General features: G+C 42.7%; 1 pseudogene; it reads right to left on the reverse strand.

Annotated features, from left to right (window-relative positions):
- Positions 1-14,631, reverse strand: part of LOC115197295 (putative adenosylhomocysteinase 3) — a 45,137-nt pseudogene that overhangs the window by 8,181 nt on the left and 22,325 nt on the right.

The raw sequence follows: 14,631 nt of genomic DNA on the forward strand, positions 1-14,631 counted from the left end.
TGATTCAGGAGGTTCAAGAGGTTCAAGAGGTTCACATAGTTCTCTCACTCTCTCACCATAGCTCACACACACACACCTTCCCTCTTTCCCTAACACACTCTTCATAACACGCTCACCGTCTCTCACTCACCCACTTTCATTCTCTTTCCCTTATCCACGTCTCTCTCTTTTCATAGCCCCCTCTCACCATCCAGTGTGGTGGTTGGAAGGCCGGGCTGGTGGAGGGATCCCACTTAGCCATGCCTGCTGTCTGCTCCCTCTGACAGTCTATGCTTCTTTTACCCACTCAGCCTAGTTCAGTTAAACCAGGTTCAGTCCAGTCTGCCCCAGTCTCTGCCTCTTATTCCCACTCGGTACAGCCTAGATCATTCCAGTCCAATCTCGTCCAGCCTGGTAGCATAGTCTGGTTAGGTTAGGTCATTCCAGTCCAATCTCGTCCAGCCTGGTAGCATAGTCTGGTTAGGTTAGGTCATTCCAGTCCAATCTCGTCCAGCCTGGTAGCATAGTCTGGTTAGGTTAGGTCATTCCAGTCCAATCTCGTCCAGCCTGGTAGCATAGTCTGGTTAGGTTAGGTCATTCCAGTCCAATCTCGTCCAGCCTGGTAGCATAGTCTGGTTAGGTTAGGTGCTAGGACTGTTCTTTTTAAAGTCGTGCACCACTCTCCTTAAAACTCCCCACCCACCGGGCTCTGTTCTACCTAATACTCCATTCCAAAGTGACACACACACACATCAGCCTGGTCTCATATACTAGACGTAACATAGTACATGTCATTCTGGGATACTCAAATGAGTATGATATGTTATGTTTGGTATGGTTACATAAAACAGATGGTTACTTAAGGAAAAAATGAAAGTAGGGTGGTTGGTCTGGTGTATAATGCAAACGTCTAGCAACGCATCATGGACAACATTTTAACTAATTAGCACTTTTCAACTACTTGCTACTTTGCAGCTACTTAGCATGTTAGCTAACCCTTCCCCTAACCATAACTCAAACCTTAACCCTTTTAGCTAACCTTTTAGCTAACTTCCCCTAACCCTATCCTTAACCCTTTTAGCTAACCCTTCCCTTAACCTTAAACCTTTAACCTAACTCCTAAACTTAACCCTAACTCCTAACCCTAGCCTAGCGAATGTTAGCCAGCTAGCTAACATTAGCCACCTAGCTAGAATTCGTAACATATCATACGTTTTGCAAATTCATAACATATTGTACGTTTTTCAAATTTGTAACATATAACATGAATTGTAATTCGTGACATATCATACAAAATGGATGATGGACATCCACAAGTTAATACATACCATATGAAACATGTCATACTAAATTGAGTGTCTCGGATTTACATACAGAATAATACAAAATGCTCTGAGACCTGGGTTGCACTCACACTCACACACACACACACACACACACACACACACACACACACACACACACACACACACACACACACACACACACACACACACACACACACCCCTTTACAGTCTAATACTCTCAGAATAGTTTTCTGGCTTGACCCCCCTCACACATGCACACCCACACACTCGTGTGAGGCCGTGGGTACACCCCTTGTCTCATGCGGTCCGAGTGGAGCTGAGTTGGCAGCTCTTAATAGGATTAGCTGATAAGGGTCGTAGGTCAGTCAGAAGTCTGTGGAGCTGAATTCCTGACTTCAGATCCCCCACAACGGGCCACATTCCATTTCTACAACGATGCTGACTTCAGATCCCCCACTCAAGGACACATTCCATTTTTACCGTTAGTCCCCTTCCCCTAGCCCAGGGCTATTCAAACCTTGAGGTTTGCAGCACTGCTGGTTTTCATCCTTCCCATCTAATCTAGGTCTGTTTCTGATTTGTTGACACTTTCCATTTCTACCCATAGACCCTTTCCCTTCACCAGAATGTATCATTTGGTGAGGGCTGCACAATACTACTTATTTTTTAAATCAGAAACGTACCCTGCCTGTATCACCCTCAATCACCCTCCAATGGTTAACGGGTTGATCATAAGACTCGTAAAGGCCATATGTGCTGCTCAGGATCAAACTGTCCACTTACTACCTCGTTAAGAGCTGCCTCGTTAAGAGCTGCCTCATTAAGGGTAATTAACCTCACAGTGTTTCTAATGGTTTATAATGAGGGTCAATATGGCTACGTTTACACAGGCAGCCCAATTCTTTTTTTTCGACAAATTGGTCTTTTGACCAATCACATCAGAACTTTTCACATCAGATCTTTTTCAGAGCTGACCTGATTGGTCAAAAGACCAATTCATAAAAAAAATATCAGAATTGGGATGCCTGTGTAAACGCAGGCTAAGAAGCAGTTTCTCATGGCTAAGTTTCTCATGTTAAATTACTGTACTTCCTCAAGAGAGATTCTCACATGAATAGCTCACATTTCTGTCCTGTCCTATTCCTTGCTCATGGTGAGCACTCAGAGAGAGATGCACATAGAGAGTTACAGAATGTCAAACAAGCCCAATGTGTAACTCTAATCAGAGATATTTCAGTTATAAACCATTTGTATGGTATTTACTGTATTGTTGCCTACATGTATTTGTACTGTATTGCTGCCCTGTCTGAGCAGCTGAACTGAGCCATGGGATGGTTCCTCTGGGCTGCCACAGGAGGCCAGTGTTTCTAAAGAGTTCATTTGTCCACAAACAAACTCACACAGGGCACCATCTTCCCATGAACCTTCTCCTATTTCCCTTCAGGAGACTGAAAAGATTTGGCATGGGTCCTCAGATCCTCAAAAGGTTCTACAGCTGCAACATTGAGAGCATCCTGACTGGTTGCATCACTGCCTGGTATGGCAACTGCTCGGCCTCCGACCGCAAGGCACTACAGAGGGTAGTGCGTACGGCCCAGTACATCACTGGAGCTAAGCTGCCTGCCATCCAGGACCTCTACACCAGGCGGTGTCAGAGAAAGGCCCTAAAAATTGTCAATGACCCCAGCCACCCCAGTCATAAACTGTTCTCTCTGCTGCCACATGGCAAGCGGTACCGGAGCGCCAAGTCTAGGTCCAAAAGGCTTCTTAACAGCTTTTACCCCCAAGCCATACAACTCCTGAACAGGTAATCAAATGGCTACCCAGACTATTTGCATTGTGTCACGCCGCAGTGACGCGTGCTGCTACACTCTGTTTATCATCTATGCATAATCACTTTAACTATACCTACATGTACATATTACCTCAATTAGCCCGACTAACCGGTGCCCCCGCACATTGAGTCTGTACTGGTACCCCCCAATGTAGCCTCGCTACTGTTATTTTCCTTTTTTCTTTTTTTTCTCTACTTATCTATTGTTTATCTATTACCTACATTTTACTTAAAGATTACACTGTTGGTTAGGGCTTGTAAGTAAGCATTTCACTGTAAGGTCTACACCTGTTGTATTCAGTGCATGTGACAAATAAACTTTGATTTGATGACAAAACAGCCCTGACCCTGAACCGCCCCTATTCCCTTCCACTAGACCCCTACAGCTGTGGAGGAATCTGCCCTATCTGATCACTTCAGGTGTGAATACAACAGGAAGGTAGAGCCTTGGGGAAGGGGCTGGGGGTTGTTTCTGCTCAGCCTGTGGTGTAAACATAGAAACCTGTGAGACCCCATAGTAACCAATAATAATAACAGCAATAGCATGATAAGAACACAAACCATACAGGATGAGTTAACATTGCTGGGGAAAGTGAGGGGATGGATATCGGAGGTAGAACTCTGTACAAACTGTAGAAAGACTGTAGAACTCACTGATCCTATGTACTAACCAGACACATAAGGCTCTCTTCCTATGTAGATACTGCGGCTTGTTGAAGCAGAATACACTCACTCACTGACTTGTTGACATCGAACAGAAAGGTAAATACTGCCTGCACTTAAATGAGCTGACCTGATTCAAAGGACTACATCAACCCGACGCATTTTTCTAACACTAGTAGCCTTTCCCCTGAGAAACAGTGCAGGGCAATGCTGAGTATACTCAGAACTCAAACTGCTGCTTGATCTTTCACACACAAGGAAGGATACCGAACTGAATGGCCTCAAATCATAAGAGAGCACGAGTTAATGACGACAGTCCCCAGAGAGGGATAATCTGAGCCACTGTGATTAAAGATGAACGGACAGATAAATGTTATTTAATTAAAGGCTCTGATTTAAAGGTGTAGTTCACCGCAAATTATGAAATTACTTATGCGTGCCCTTACCTTGAATGTACTCTATGGGCCAGGAGAAATTCGGATCCACACTCTGGGTGCAACTAATCCACTCTCAAATAACTAAATCACATACAGCAGAGCTATTGGTACCTTCCCCACAGAGAGGAAGAAGTAATTCAACCTGGGGAGGATACAAAGATACCTTGATACAGATTGACTGAACTAGAGATACCAGAGACTAGAACAGAGAGATCCTTGATGAAAACCTGCTCCAGAGCGCCCAGGACTTCAAACTGGGCCGATGGTTCACCTTCCAACAGGACAACGACCTTAAGCACCCAGCAAAGACAATGCAGGAGTGGCTTCGGGACAAGTCTCTGAATGTCCTTGAGTGGCACAGTCAGAGCCCGGACATGAACCTGATCGAACATCTCTGGAGAGACCTGAAAATAGCTGTGCAGCGACGCTCCCCATCCAACCTAACAGAGCTTAAGAGAATCTACGGGGAAGAATGGTAGAAACTCCCCTAATACAGGTTTGCCAAGCTTGTAGCGTCATGCCAAAGAAGACTCGAGGCTGTAATCGCTGCCAAAGGTGCTTCATCAAAGTACTGATTAAAGGGTCTGAATACTTATGTAAATGTGATATTTCAGTTTTTTTTTGTTTTTATACATTTGCAAAAAAATCTAAAAAACAGTTTTTTCATTGTCATTATGGGGTATTGTGTGTAGATTGATGAGGGGGAAAATTATTTAATAAATTTTAGAATAAGGCTGTAACGTAACAAAATGTGGAAAAGGCCAGGTGTCTGAATACGTTCCGAATGCACTGTATATACAAAAGTATGTGGACACCCCTTCAAATTAGTGGATTCGGCTATTTCAGCCACAGCTGTTGCTGACAGGTGTATAACATCAAGCCCACAGCCATGCAATCTCCATAGACAAACATTGACAGTAGAATGGCCTTACTGGAGAGCTCAGTGACTTTCAACGTGGCACCATCATAGCATGTCACCTTTCCAACAAGTCAGTTCATCAAATTTCTGCCCTGCTAGAGCTGCCCAGGTCAACTGTAAGTGCTGTTGTTGTGAAGTGGAAAGTCTTGGAGCAACAACGGCTCAGCCACGAGGTGGTAGGCCACACAAGCTCATAGAACGGAACTAACGAGTGCTGAAGCCCATAGCGCGTAATAATCGTCTGAAAACACTCACTATCGAGTTCCAAACTGCCTCTGGAAGCAACTTCAGCACAATAACTGTTCTTTGGGAGCTTAATGAAAGGGGTTTCCATGGCCGAGCAGCTGCACACAAGCCTAAGATCAACATGCGCAATGCCAAGTGTCGGATGGAGTGGTGTAAAGCTCACCACCATTGGACTCTGGAGCAGTGGAAACGCGTTCTCTGTAGTGATGAATCACACTTCACCATCTGGCAGTCCGACAGACGAATCTGGGATTGGCAAATGCCAGGAGAACGCTACCTGCCACAATGTAAAGTGCCAACTGTAAAGATTGGTGGAGGAGGAATAATGGTCTGGGGCTGTTTTTTATGGTTCTGGCTAGGCCCCTTAGTTCCAGTGAAGGGAAATCTTAATGCTACAGTATACAATGACATTCTAGATGATTCTGTGCTTCCAACTTTGTGGCAACAGTTTGGTGAAAGCCCTTTCCTGTTTCAGCATGACAATGCCCCCGTACCCAAAGCAAGGTCCATACAGAAATGGTTTGTTGAGATCGGTGTGGAAGAACTTGACTGGCCTGCACAGAGCCCTGACCTCAACCCCATCGAACACCTGTGGGATGAATTGGAACGCCGACTGCAAGCCAGTCCTAATCGCCCAACATCAGTGCCCAACCTCACTAATACTCTTGTGGCTGAGGCGAAGCAAGTTCCTGCAGCAATGTTCCAACATCTAGTGGTAAGCCTTCCCAGAAGAGGGGAGGCTGTTATAGCAGCAAAGGGTGGACCAACTCCATATTAATGCCCATGATTTTGGAATGAGATGTTCGACAAGTAGGTGTCCACATACTTGTGCTCGTTTAGTGTGCCTTGATACAGATTGACTGTAATAAAGAGACCAGCGACAGAGTCTAGAACAGAGATACCTTGATAAAGATTGATAGAACTACAGATACTATAGACTACAACAGAGATACCTTGATACAGATGGACTGAACTGCCTTCTGTTCCTTGGTTTTGTTCAAATTGACCAGGCTGTACACCTTCTTCATGCTGTCAGAACAAACGCTTTCCACCACACAAAGACTGTATTTAACCGTGGACTGACCGTGCTCGACTGTGACCTGATCGTGTTTGATGAGAAGGTTCAGGGATAAAGGCTTGCTAAGCTAACACACTGAGAGGCACTATACCCTATGCTCTCAGGCCCAGGTTATTGGTACATACAGTATGTAGGATCTTAATTTGAGCCAGTTTGCTACAGCAGGAAAATAATCCTGCAGCAACAGGAAATGTGAATTATTATGAGGATTATAATTAATGGACATTTGTTTTGTAGGGGTTGATACATTTTTCATTAGGGAAAATCAAGTCCATCTTTTGTTCTGAAAAAGTGGAAATTACAAACTTAAAAAGCCTTTCTAAACTGTGAATACACTGAATACACTACAAGTTTGCATTTCCTGCTGTGCAGGGAAATTCTCAAATTAAGATTCTACATCTGTTAGAGGAGGCAGGTGAGAGGAGAGACAGAAGAGAGAAAAAGGAGTGGGCCAAAGAAAAAAAGAGCCTTTGTGAGCTGAGAAGACGTAAGGAGCGGTTCCAGGATGGAGGGCTGGGAAAGAAAGAGGGAGAGAAGGAGGGGAGGTATGGAGGCAGGGAGAGAGTTCATACAGGATCACTTGAAGCCTGTAATGAACATGAATAATGTTTGGAGTGTTCTCTGATTCCCAAGCATAAACATAAAAAACACAGAAGTGTGTGTGCATGTGAGTTTGTGTGTGTCTCTGAGTGTATCAGAATTCCCAGCTAGCAGATTTAGTTCCTTGGAATTTGTGAGAACGCATGTTTTTGGTTTCATATTGGTTGTTGGAACGAAGCCATATGTTTCCTGACCAGTAAAACTGAACGTTTTTTAAACGTTCTGAGAACAGAAGTGAAAATATAGCCTTTTCTGTGAACCTTTATTTTTAAGTTGCAGGGAAGTTCTGAGAATGTTTTACTCTGATTCCTTGTAACGATATGAGAATAGAAATTATAGGTTATTTGGAGGTTTTTTAATAACCTCCTTAAAACTTTCACAGAATTGTTCAATAATAACACTGCTATCTTATTTTGGGGTAGGACACATGGAAATGATTTTCCTTAGGAATTAATCATGCAAATACATTTATTTTGTATTGTGACATGGCATCAGTGACATTCTAAATTATAGTCTTAGGTTGTCTATCCATGGAAATAGTTCACTGCACCACCAGGATGGAGCTAGCATGTGTAACACGCGGTATATGAACCCAGGTCTCCCACAGGAACAACCAACATCTTAAACCATTAGACCAAGACAAAATTCCCTCTTGGGTGGAGGGCAGACACTGGTTTTGAAGTTCTCAGGTGGGACTACCACATCACGTGACCATGACTGACTCATGTCCTCTACACATGCCTTGTTTTTTTACGCATACAAAGCTGTTCATTTTAGTCTATTCAAACAGACCCCATTTCAAAGGAAATAAGCATTCATTAAGATCCAGTGTGACCAATTAGTGGGTGCGGACAACACACCTGAACACACTTAACAAGCGGGAGGATAGAGATAGTTTTGTTGATGCTGAGAACAGAATGTATATGTTTTTAAATAACATTCTTTGATGATCTCTGAAAGTTACTAAAGCTGTCTTGTGCTTTTTTATGGAAAGTTTTCTTAAGGTTCTCTGAACAATTTGAGAACATGACTTTAAATAGAACCATGAGAAAACCTGTGGGAAACGTTATGCTGAAGTACTGAAATTCCTCAGAAGAATGTTGTTTCTTAACATTTTCTGAACTATTTGAGAACATTCCCAATGTCAAACCAGTTGGAGAATGTTCCTAGAACATTATAATTTGTCAAATTAAATGTATCCATGCTTGAACTTTTCGGAAACGTTCTGTTAAAGTAATGAAATACCATACTATTTTTGTTGTTGTTGACCATTTCCTAAGATTTTCTCAGAATGTTCCAAAGCCAAGCAACTATCCTGCACCATTCCCAGAAGAAAACTATCCTGCACCATTCCCAGAAGAAAACTATCCTGCACCATTCCCAGAAGAAAACTATCCTGCACCATTCACAGAAGATAAAGAAACATAGGACAACCACGCTCTTACCAAGCTCAAAATATGGTTCTCAGAACATTATGTTCTACCTGGGTTGTGTCTGTGTGTGTCTAAAGGAAAGGTGTGGAAAAACAAACATAAGAATGTACAAACACAAAAACCATGGACAATTACACACACACAAACTGTGAGAGCGCACTTGTCCCGGTGACTACTCTTATTCTTGCTAGTAGTGGAAAGGGAGCACTCTTTCTCTCTCTCTCTCTCTCTCTCTGCATGCTGGGAGTGTTTGGTGCATGCTGGGAATTGTATGAGCGAGTGCAAGTGGTGTCTGGAGTTAGTTTTCTTGCACCCTATCACTCGTACCGGGCATCTCCTCCACTGCCTGGGAAACTAGCCCCACCTGAACCCCCTCCTGTACCTCATTGCTCATAATGGAGAGGGATGTGGCAGAGGGGAGTCAGGGGTCTGTGGCCTCAGTTGAGAAGGATCAGGAGAAGGATATGGACATTTCTGATATCCCTGCTGATATGATAGAAGCTGGCAACGACTCAATTTACAATCTAGATGAGGTAAATGGGTTCCTGGACCAGGCTTTTGTGAAATTTGTTAAATTGGCAGATTTTTTGTTGTTGTTGATAAGTTTGTGAGGTCAGCTGTGGTGTTACAGAAGACAGTGGGGTTAGACCAGTTGAGTGTGAAGAAGCATTTCCACTTGAGGGAATTTGTTACTGCTCACGGCAACAAAAGGTAGTGGGAAATGTGGTAAGGTTAAGAGAAACTTAAAACAATGATAATTATCATGCCTCATAGTGTGCTTATTTCTCTTTGTCTGGTTTCTCTGTGGTTTCTCCGTTTTTCCTTTCTCTTTTCTATATGGAGGTACTAAGGGTAGGTTCTCTTTTCTATATGGAGGTACAAAGGGTAGGTTCTCTTTTCTATATGGAGGTACTAAGGGTAGGTTCTCTTTTCTATATGGAGGTACTAAGGGTAGGTTCTCTTTTCTATATGGAGGTACAAAGGGTAGGTTCTCTTTTCTATATGGAGGTACTAAGGGTAGGTTCTCTTTTCTATATGGAGGTACTAAGGGTAGGTTCTCTTTTCTATATGGAGGTACTAAGGGTAGGTTCTCTTTTCTATATGGAGGTACTAAGGGTAGGTTCTCTTTTCTATATGGAGGTACAAAGGGTAGGTTCTCTTTTCTATATGGAGGTACTAAGGGTAGGTTCTCTTTTCTATATGGAGGTACTAAGGGTAGGTTCTCTTTTCTATATGGAGGTACAAAGGGTAGGTTCTCTTTTCTATATGGAGGTACTAAGGGTAGGTTCTCTTTTCTATATGGAGGTACTAAGGGTAGGTTCTCTTTTCTATATGGAGGTACTAAGGGTAGGTTCTCTTTTCTATATGGAGGTACTAAGGGTAGGTTCTCTTTTCTATATGGAGGTACTAAGGGTAGGTTCTCTTTTCTATATGGAGGTACTAAGGGTAGGTTCTCTTTTCTATATGGAGGTACTAAGGGTAGGTTCTCTTTTCTATATGGAGGTACTAAGGGTAGGTTCTCTCAATATTAATGGTGGAAGGGACAGAAATAAGAGGGCTTGGGTATTAGAAGTAATAAAACAGAAAAGGCTTAATGTAGTTTTTCTACAGGAGATACATAGTGATGAGGCTAATGAGGTTGACTGGGGTATGCGGTGGGAGGGGCAACATATACTCAGTTATGGTACAAATTTCATTGCTGGGGTGGCAATTTTGTTTTCCTCAGGTTTAGGGGTGACTGGTATCTACAACAGAGATTTTTCATATGTTTTATGTTTATGCTCCTAATGAGGGTACAGAGCGTATTGCTGTATTTGATCAAATAAAGGAAACCTTAAGACAGTGTGACCAAGAGGGGTGTATGGTTTTAGGGGGGGACTGGAACTGTACGGTGGATTTTACTGTTGATCACACCGCTGAAGAACCTCACCTGCGGTCAGCCACTTGTCTGTCTGGTCTATTAACTGAGTTTGAGCTTTCTGATGTGTGGAGAGTCAGGAATGCAAAAGTTAGGCAGTACACATGGCTAAAAGTTAATGAAGGTCGTGTCAGTGCAGCAAGGTTAGACAGGTGGTATGTATCTGAGCACTACTGTAGTAGGGTTGGAAGGTTAAACAGGTTGTATGTATCTGATCACTACTGTAGTAGGGTTGGAAGGTTAGACAGGTTGTATGTATCTGATCACTACTGTAGTAGGGTTGGAAGGTTAGACAGGTTGTATGTATCTGATCACTACTGTGGTAGGGTTGGAAGGTTAGACAGGTTGTATGTATCTGATCACTACTGTAGTAGGGTTGGAAGGTTAGACAGGTTGTATGTATCTGATCACTACTGTAGTAGGGTTGGAAGGTTAGACAGGTTGTATGTATCTGATCACTACTGTAGTAGGGTTGGAAGGTTAGACAGGTTGTATGTATCTGATCACTACTGTAGTAGGGTTGGAAGGTTAGACAGGTTGTATGTATCTGAGCACTACTGTAGTAGGGTTGGAAGGTTAGACAGGTTGTATGTATCTGAGCACTACTGTAGTAGGGTTGGAAGGTTAGACAGGTTGTATGTATCTGATCACTACTGTGGTAGGGTTGTAGTTAGACAGGTTGTATGTATCTGATCACTACTGTAGTAGGGTTGGAAGGTTAGACAGGTTGTATGTATCTGAGCACTACTGTAGTAGGGTTGGAAGGTTAGACAGGTTGTATGTATCTGATCACTACTGTGGTAGGGTTGTAAGGTTAGACAGGTTGTATGTATCTGAGCACTACTGTAGTAGGGTTGGAAGGTTAGACAGGTTGTATGTATCTGATCACTACTGTAGTAGGGTTGGAAGGTTAGACAGGTTGTATGTATCTGAGCACTACTGTAGTAGGGTTGGAAGGTTAGACAGGTTGTATGTATCTGAGCACTACTGTAGTAGGGTTGGAAGGTTAGACAGGTTGTATGTATCTGATCACTACTGTGGTAGGGTTGTAAGGTTAGACAGGTTGTATGTATCTGATCACTACTGTAGTAGGGTTGGAAGGTTAGACAGGTTGTATGTATCTGATCACTACTGTAGTAGGGTTGGAAGGTTAGACAGGTTGTATGTATCTGAGCACTACTGTAGTAGGGTTGGAAGGTTAGACAGGTTGTATGTATCTGATCACTACTGTAGTAGGGTTGGAAGGTTAGACAGGTTGTATGTATCTGAGCACTACTGTAGTAGGGTTGGAAGGTTAGACAGGTTGTATGTATCTGATCACTACTGTAGTAGGGTTGGAAGGTTAGACAGGTTGTATGTATCTGATCACTACTGTGGTAGGGTTGGAAGGTTAGACAGGTTGTATGTATCTGATCACTACTGTAGTAGGGTTGGAAGGTTAGACAGGTTGTATGTATCTGATCACTACTGTAGTAGGGTTGGAAGGTTAGACAGGTTGTCTGTATCTGATCACTACTGTAGTAGGGTTGGAATGTTAGACAGGTTGTATGTATCTGAGCACTACTGTAGTAGGGTTGGAAGGTTAGACAGGTTGTATGTATCTGAGCACTACTGTGGTAGGGTTGGAAGGTTAGACAGGTTGTATGTATCTGATCACTACTGTAGTAGGGTTGGAAGGTTAGACAGGTTGTATGTATCTGATCACTACTGTAGTAGGGTTGGAAGGTTAGACAGGTTGTATGTATCTGATCACTACTGTAGTAGGGTTGGAAGGTTAGACAGGTTGTATGTATCTGAGCACTACTGTAGTAGGGTTGGAAGGTTAGACAGGTTGTATGTATCTGAGCACTACTGTAGTAGGGTTGGAATGTTAGACAGGTTGTATGTATCTGATCACTATTGTAGTAGGGTTGGAAGGTTAGACAGGTTGTATGTATCTGAGCACTACTGTAGTAGGGTTGGAAGGTTAGACAGGTTGTATGTATCTGATCACTACTGTAGTAGGGTTGGAAGGTTAGACAGGTTGTATGTATCTGATCACTACTGTAGTAGGGTTGGAAGGTTAGACAGGTTGTATGTATCTGATCACTACTGTAGTAGGGTTGGAAGGTTAGACAGGTTGTATGTATCTGAGCACTACTGTAGTAGGGTTGGAAGGTTAGACAGGTTGTATGTATCTGATCACTACTGTAGTAGGGTTGGAAGGTTAGACAGGTTGTATGTATCTGATCACTACTGTAGTAGGGTTGGAAGGTTAGACAGGTTGTATGTATCTGAGCACTACTGTAGTAGGGTTGGAAGGTTAGACAGGTTGTATGTATCTGATCACTACTGTAGTAGGGTTGGAAGGTTAGACAGGTTGTATGTATCTGATCACTACTGTAGTAGGGTTGGAAGGTTAGACAGGTTGTATGTATCTGATCACTACTGTGGTAGGGTTGTAGTTAGACAGGTTGTATGTATCTGATCACTACTGTAGTAGGGTTGGAAGGTTAGACAGGTTGTATGTATCTGATCACTACTGTAGTAGGGTTGGAAGGTTAGACAGGTTGTATGTATCTGATCACTACTGTAGTAGGGTTGGAAGGTTAGACAGGTTGTATGTATCTGATCACTACTGTAGTAGGGTTGGAAGGTTAGACAGGTTGTATGTATCTGATCACTACTGTGGTAGGGTTGTAAGGTTAGACAGGTTGTATGTATCTGATCACTACTGTAGTAGGGTTGGAAGGTTAGACAGGTTGTATGTATCTGAGCACTACTGTAGTAGGGTTGGAAGGTTAGACAGGTTGTATGTATCTGATCACTACTGTAGTAGGGTTGGAAGGTTAGACAGGTTGTATGTATCTGATCACTACTGTAGTAGGGTTGGAAGGTTAGACAGGTTGTATGTATCTGATCACTACTGTAGTAGGGTTGGAAGGTTAGACAGGTTGTATGTATCTGATCACTACTGTGGTAGGGTTGTAGTTAGACAGGTTGTATGTATCTGATCACTACTGTAGTAGGGTTGGAAGGTTAGACAGGTTGTATGTATCTGATCACTACTGTAGTAGGGTTGGAAGGTTAGACAGGTTGTATGTATCTGATCACTACTGTAGTAGGGTTGGAAGGTTAGACAGGTTGTATGTATCTGATCACTACTGTAGTAGGGTTGGAAGGTTAGACAGGTTGTATGTATCTGATCACTACTGTGGTAGGGTTGTAAGGTTAGACAGGTTGTATGTATCTGATCACTACTGTAGTAGGGTTGGAAGGTTAGACAGGTTGTATGTATCTGATCACTACTGTAGTAGGGTTGGAAGGTTAGACAGGTTGTATGTATCTGATCACTACTGTAGTAGGGTTGGAAGGTTAGACAGGTTGTATGTATCTGATCACTACTGTAGTAGGGTTGGAAGGTTAGACAGGTTGTATGTATCTGAGCACTACTGTGGTATGGTTGGAAGGTTAGACAGGTTGTATGTATCTGAGCACTACTGTGGTAGGGTTGTAAGGTGTGACATTACTCCTGTGGGTTTTTTTGATCACCATATTGTTACTGTTGATATTGTCCTGTCCACGAAGGTCATCACCTTATTGGTATTTTCATGTTAAGTTATTACATGATGCCAAGTCTTGTGAAAAGTGTTTGTTGTTTTGGGAAAAATGGAGGGTTATTATATTGAATTTTGAGTCCTTGAGATTGTCTAGTATTGAAGTTAAAGAGACTATCAGGGCCCTGGAACAGGACATAAAATCTATTGAATTGAAGTTGCTCACTCAGAATGGACTAGTCATGAACTTACAGGACAAGAGACATGAACTGAGGTAGTTTTTACATGAAAGAGTGAAGGGTGTCTTGATTAGGTCTCGCTTTGCTACCCTCAAGGATATGGATGCTGCTAGAACTTTTCTTTTAACCACTAGGACAGTTGACATTGCAACGCAAACAGATGGTGCTATCCCCATCCAAAGGGATATTAGGCAGAGATGCCCAATTTCAGGACAGTTATATTGGCTGGCAATTGAACCAATGATTCGTTTTTTAAGAGCAAGGCTTACTGGTTTCTCTGTGCCAGGGGTTATGAAGGGTCCCACGATAGCACTGTCTGCGTATGCCGATGACATGACCGTTTTTATTACAGATGGTGAGGATTTTAAGGTTCTCTCAAACGCTTTAAAGGTGTATGAGGGGGCCTCCTCATCTAGAGTTAATTGAGAAAAGAGTGAATTAC

The sequence above is a fragment of the Salmo trutta genome, chromosome 7 (genome assembly GCF_901001165.1).
Source record: "Salmo trutta chromosome 7, fSalTru1.1, whole genome shotgun sequence".
NCBI classification, from domain to species: Eukaryota; Metazoa; Chordata; class Actinopteri; order Salmoniformes; family Salmonidae; genus Salmo; species Salmo trutta.